The following is a 6,631-nucleotide window of genomic DNA, read 5'->3' on the forward strand; positions in this document are numbered from 1 at the left end:
ATGGGGTAACTTTGTTTAGTTCGATATCATAACTTCAGCACGACTTTTGAACGATGTTGCTACATCAAACTTGATAACTAAATCTTGTGGTCTAATAACTATTATAAACCTATGTTGTTCACTCAACCATTTTTGATTGACACTTTAAGCATGTTTTGTCTCAGGTGATGACTGCTTGAGATTGTTTGCTACTTGGACTTTGCTGCTTTTGGAGTCCGCATATTACATTTACATTATTGCATTAAAACATTATGGTTACATTTACATTTTGAAATTACATTTGTAATGACTATTTACTTTCCGCTGCGTTAAATACATTGGTTTTTAATAAAATCGTCTCATTTAGAGTCGTTCTCGCTTTACACTTGTGTTATGATATTGGTTAGTCACATATGACCCCCGGTCCCATTTAGGGGGTGTGACAGAGTTCTTTATTATAAGTGTATGTATATGTATTGATGATAGCCCGAGGTGTTTAGCATTTTTTGAGAAGTGTTCGTTTCGCGTATAATTAGTCCCGTTGGGTTCGTTAGATTTTTTCGAGTTGAACGGTGGTCTCTGTAAAATTTAACTCACACCGAGCGAGAAGATAGGGCCCGTTATAAATTCGGGTGGAATTAGTTTCTTTTATTTTAATAAAATTATATATTTACACTTTTTACCCCTAAAAAAATGTAAACTTGAGGGACCGTTGTGTAAATTGAGCGGAAGTTGAGGAGCCGTTTGCAGTGTAAACGCAAACTCAAAACGACAATCCAAAATAACCGAAACGACCGAAATCCGGGTGTGTTTTAGTATGTAGGTATAATAATATAATATAATATAATATACTATGATTCTGTTATGATAACGGTTGACTATTAGGATGTACGGAGTATGCCATAACATATTATTTACAAAATGCTAATAGTGTTAGTTCCTATCTTTTAAAATAACACGCGTGTATACACGGATCTAAACGCTAGTATAATATATAAAAGGGTTTAGGCTATCAAATGGTCATATATTTTTTTTTTTGTTCTAATATAGGCTATACACCCAGAAAAATATCAGTGTAGGCCATAAACTATAAAAAAAAATGTCTTAATGTAAACCAACTAAACTTGTTGACCTGATAAATAAGGTTGTTCGTTTGACTTTTTTTTTCTCGAAACTTTCACTTCGAAATTCGGATTCATTTCTTCGATTTAAGATCTGTAAATTTACAAATAGTTTCACGAAGAGATTTCGATCACATCTGTATTTTTACATTTCGCTATAACCTCTCAGATTGATCCAGTGCTCAAATCGGGCACGGTTTTCGGTGAAGGATGATTTCGAAGGATGAACTCGAAATCAAACTCTATGAATTTGTTGTTGATTATCAGTTCTGATGATGTGCGAAACTGCATTTGATGTTATGATTCACTAATCTGAAGTTAATTTGTTAAGAGAATCATCCTTGATCGATTTTGTAGATTGAGCTTCAAAAAAAAGTATACTTTTTTTTTTGTTCAAATGTAAGCTATATATCCAAAAAATACTAATGTAGGTTACATACTTTCAAAAAGTTTATCGATGTAAACAAAATGTAATATGTTTAGCTGGTAACAGGTTACCTTTTGTTTATATCGATACACTTTTTGAAAGTATGTGACTTACATTAATATTTTTTAAGTATATAGCCTACATTGATAAAAGAAAAAGTATATGACCTACATTAGTACTTTTTTGAGTATATAGCCTACATTGAGGAAAAAAAAAAGTATATGACCATTTGGTAACCTAAAGCCTTAAACCCTATATAAAATGCATAATCTATTTTCAAACCAAACACTCTCTCAATCCGTTACATCAAATCGAAGTTTTCAAATGATATATATCAAGCCCGTTAAACCTTTAAATAAAAGCTTTGTTGGTTTAGTATTTAAAGGTTCTTATATTCAATTTCTAATTTTTAATCACTAATATACTATATATATATATATATATATATATATATATATATATATATATATATATATATATATATTAACCCTATATATACTAATTAACCCTATATATACTAATTATGGTGGGATTTTAGGTCGTTTCAGTATAACCGAATGTAGTATTGAGTTTGCGTTCACATTACAAACGGTCCCTCAACTTTTTCTAAATTTGCAAAACGCGCCCTGAATTTTACACTTTCTGAAGAGTAAAAAGTGTAAATATCTAATTTTTTTAAATAAAAGAAAGTAATTCCACCCGAAATTATAACGGGCCTTATCTTCTCGCTCGGTACGAGTTAAATTTTTTCGAGCCCACCGTTCAACTCGAAAAAATCTAACGAACCCAACGGGACTAACTATATGCAAAACGGACACTTCTCAGAATACGCTAAATATCTCGAGCTATCTCCAATACATTTCTTTCTGTTCGCCACGAGTTAAATTTTTCCGACAACACCGTTACACTCAAAAAAATTTATTGAACAAAACAAAACTAACTACGTTCGAAACATATACTTTTTAAAAAACGCCTAACACAACGACATCTAAAACGGCGCCTAACACATGGATTGTGTTCCACTCTGTAAATACACAATGCTACGTTAAATATGAATACGCAGGCCAAATTCCCCCGCCGCAACGCGCGGGCCGGTCCGGACTAATTACATACTATAAATCGTGAAAATTAGTCTGACATGTCACTCTCTAATTACATTCTAATCACAATTGCTGATGTGTAATTAACTAATTAATCACAATTATACCTTATATCTAAAAGGCATCGTCCAAATGAATAGCAACCCCAGAATTTTTACAAACTACCCCCACTCTTTTACTTACTTACATTTTAGACCCAAAAAACATATAATAGTTAACTTTATGGTTTTTTACAACCTTATCCCAAACTTTTAAGATTTTATACTTTAACCATTAAACTTCTCATTCATTATAAATCGACTACATACTTTATATACTCCGTAATTCGTTATTACATATTATACCTTATATCTAAAAGGCATCGTCCAAATGAATAGCAACCCCAGAATTTTTACAAACTACCCCCACTCTTTTACCTACTTACATTTTAGACCCAAAAAACATATAATAGTTAACTTTATGGTTTTTTACAACCTTATCCCAAACTTTTAAGATTTTATACTTTAACCATTAAACTTCTCATTCATTATAAATCGACTACATACTTTATATACTACCTAATAGACAAAAACGATTAACAGTCACCAGGGGTGCTTTCGTTCTTTCACTTTTTCCCCCTTTTCCACCTTTTTTTTTAAAAAGCCCCTATAGTTTGTTCAAATATTAAAATCGACCCCCAAACAGGGGGTAAAGTGTCAAATACACATTTTCATAAAAAAATTTAAAAAAACTACACCCAAATATTCAACGGGCCATATCTTCTCGCTCGCACCGAGTTAAATTTTTCTGACACCATCGTTAAACTCGAAACAATTTTAGGAGCACACTGTCACTAACTATACGCAAATCGGACGCTTTTTAAAAAACGCTAAATATTTGAGGTACTTCTCATACACGTCAATTTTGCGTTAAATTTTTAAAAGTCGACAATTCCATAGTGAAACGCGGAGATGTACATATATTGTTAATTTAAAATAACATTTAAATCTTTCACGGATTATACCTTTTAGTTCGACTCGAGTTACGCTTCAACGATATCATCGTTAGCCACGAAATAATTTTACAAACTAAACGCAATACAATACATTGAAAACCGAACCCCGGCGCGAAGCGAGAGTTCGAAACACTAGTTATCTCTAATTAATCACCTCCAAATCCACGTTGGCCATCTCATTTGCTGAAGAAAAATTCACGCAGAAAAAAATTTCACGACTCTCATTTCCTACGCCCCCTTCTCCAATCCATCTGCTATATTCAAAATTGTGGATGAACTCTGCATCATTCAAAATTCAAATTCATCAACAGGTATGTTCGTCTTCGATTTTTTATCAGTTTCCAATCTTTGTTTTGAATTTTTTATCATCGATTAGGTCAACAATTATCTAATATTGGTACGTTAGGGTTTAGTTTTTTTGTTCGTTTAAGGAACCGATCCAGAATAAGAATATTTTCAACCTGTTTGAACACAAAATAAGAGAGCAGAAATTCCATGTAAGCATCATAATTGAAATTTTCAATCTTGGACGTCAAACCCTTGATTTATTGTTTAGGTTTCCCTACTGTCAATTGTCTTAGAACAACTTCAACTTATTACCTCTGTAGTTGTCGTTGAATTGATTGTTATACTTTTTACATATTATATATACTGTTTCAACTCTTTATTTGTATTTTCATTTATGTAATTGTTAGTTTGTTGGCTCTAGACAATGGTTAATGAAAAACAATTTGGATTGAGGAATTGTAAAAGAGTCCTAATTATACATTGACCATATTTTGTATTTAATTCATTGTATATTACTTTTCGACATATGATTAGTTCTCTTCTTTTTCAAAGCACAAAACGTTATTCGAACTCAGATTTTGTGCTAAAACTGAAACTGAATATCTGTTATGATAATTCAGCTAAACATGATGGATTATAATTAAGTTGCGGGTCTTCTACGTGTCACCGATATAACAATATAGGCTTGACATTTTTTTATTCAGTTGTATATTTATATTTTAGATTGAGGATTTGTTACTACATTATTGATCAGTTAGAATAACCTTTTGTTTTGATATCTGTAAAATTCATTTACAGTCTCAGAAAGAGGGCATGACTAGAAGAGGAATTAGAGAAAGCAGTATACAACTTCAAATATTTGATACAAAGAGGATTTACACAAACTTAATAGAAGGGTATGATACAATTACGTTGCTTTGTCTGAACGTATTAGGCAGATTTTGATATCTAACTGTATTTAAACCTTATGCAGCAATTTAGCACAAAATTGGGACGATAATTATGGGTACCAAGTGTATCATACCCTTTTATTAAGTTCATGAACAATTATTTTTAAACTTTATGCGTAACAAGTGTATCATACCCTTTTATTAAGTTTGTCTGATTCAATTTAAAACTTAATAAAACTGCATTTAAGATGAAAAGATTTTTCATCTATTATACATTAATCTATAAGTTTAAGGTCAAAGGTATGCTATTTTTTAGTTATAATTATTTTGGTAATATGTGTAAGTTAATCCATCCTCTAATTTGTATACTGTGCTATTCGATTTTTTACATTTATATAAATATATCAAACAAGTACTATGTAGTTACGCATATGACACCGAAGTGATATGATTAACTCACACTTGGCAGTACCGTATCTACTTTATAGTTTACTTGTATTGTATATCAAACTATAGTATGAGGGTTTTGGATCTTGTGGTAATTATCTGAAAATCATTTGGTATGCTTGACAGGGAAGATTGAAGAAGTAAGCTTACCTAAATGATCATTATCACTGAGATAATTTATGAAATTGTTAGAGGCAAACTTAGGGAGATTCGGGTACATTTTATGTTTGTATTATCAGCAACTCACATGTTTTTGCTGACATTTAAAGGTGTGAACTTGAGCGGGTTTAGGTGTGGGCCAAAATTTGCAATTTGTTGGTACTTGTCAGACTAGATTGAGCTAAAATACTTTTTTCAAAGCTTGAATACAATTAATCTTATTTTATTTTGGTAATAATATTAGGTTTTGTTTAAATGTATATTATGTGCTGTTTTTTGGTATGTACCTGCATACATGTATGTACCTATATACATGTATGTTTTATTCTTCTTGTCTTCGTATTATCGTAGTGACGATAACAATCCTTATTTTGTATAGATTGGAATTGGTTTACTTGCAAACACGTCTTTCTACACGTACTCAAATAGGAAGAAAATAATATTCTTTGTTGTATGTATTAGGTATGTTCTATGATGTGAGTGGTCTTCACAATGTTAACTTTGGTCTTATGGACCAGTTGAAGACAGATTGGATTATGAAAGTGATGACGCTCAACTTTCGCTATTGAGTTATGACCCTCGAGTGTATTACTATGGTTGAGGTGCTTTTTGAGTTAAAGAGTGCTCGATTGACATGGCACTAGGGGTTATTGCCTTCAGAGTATGTACATTCAAATTCTTCCTCTTTTGATCTCAAAAAAATAATGTTCAAACACTTCAATATTCAACTTGATTATATTATAAACGGTACTCTATTATTACCTATTAACTAGGCTTCAATATGCATAGTTTGAATATTGATGATCATAAATGTTATCACTATAGGAGGTTTTAAAAATATGTTTTTTATCCCTTAAACCATACTGAAAACTTGACCCATTTTGTAAGTTGGAATTACTCGCTTTGTGGAGTTATTATCACATTGTTGGTGACTAATCCAAGGGGCTAATGAACCATAAATCTCGAGGCTACTGCAGCTATTTATTGATGCATAGTTAGAACTTGTCTCTTAAATTAAAGTGCTTTTAACATTTGAGTTCTTAATTTTAGATAGTATAGATTTCTTAAATAAAAGCGTAGTGGCCTTTTGATCCCTACACGACTCTTTTATGCATTTTCTTTGTGCAACAGGGGGTGTGTTTGTGTTCTACCTTTAGGATTCCCTTGGCACATTCTTCTTGAACACAACCAAATTACAAATGGCATAATGGGTGGGTCATGTGAGG

General features: G+C 31.7%; 1 long non-coding RNA gene across 1 annotated transcript; it reads left to right on the forward strand.

The window, feature by feature from the left end:
• The first annotated feature begins 3,809 nt into the window (after positions 1-3,809).
• LOC139877580 (uncharacterized) lies at positions 3,810-6,062 on the forward strand. The gene is made up of 3 exons (XR_011768680.1): positions 3,810-3,932; positions 4,708-4,805; positions 5,868-6,062. It is a non-coding gene; the product is annotated as an uncharacterized lncRNA (long non-coding RNA).
• Positions 6,063-6,631: the final 569 nt, after the last annotated feature.

Source organism: Rutidosis leptorrhynchoides, chromosome 1 (assembly GCF_046630445.1).
Source record: "Rutidosis leptorrhynchoides isolate AG116_Rl617_1_P2 chromosome 1, CSIRO_AGI_Rlap_v1, whole genome shotgun sequence".
Lineage (NCBI taxonomy): Eukaryota > Viridiplantae > Streptophyta > Magnoliopsida > Asterales > Asteraceae > Rutidosis > Rutidosis leptorrhynchoides.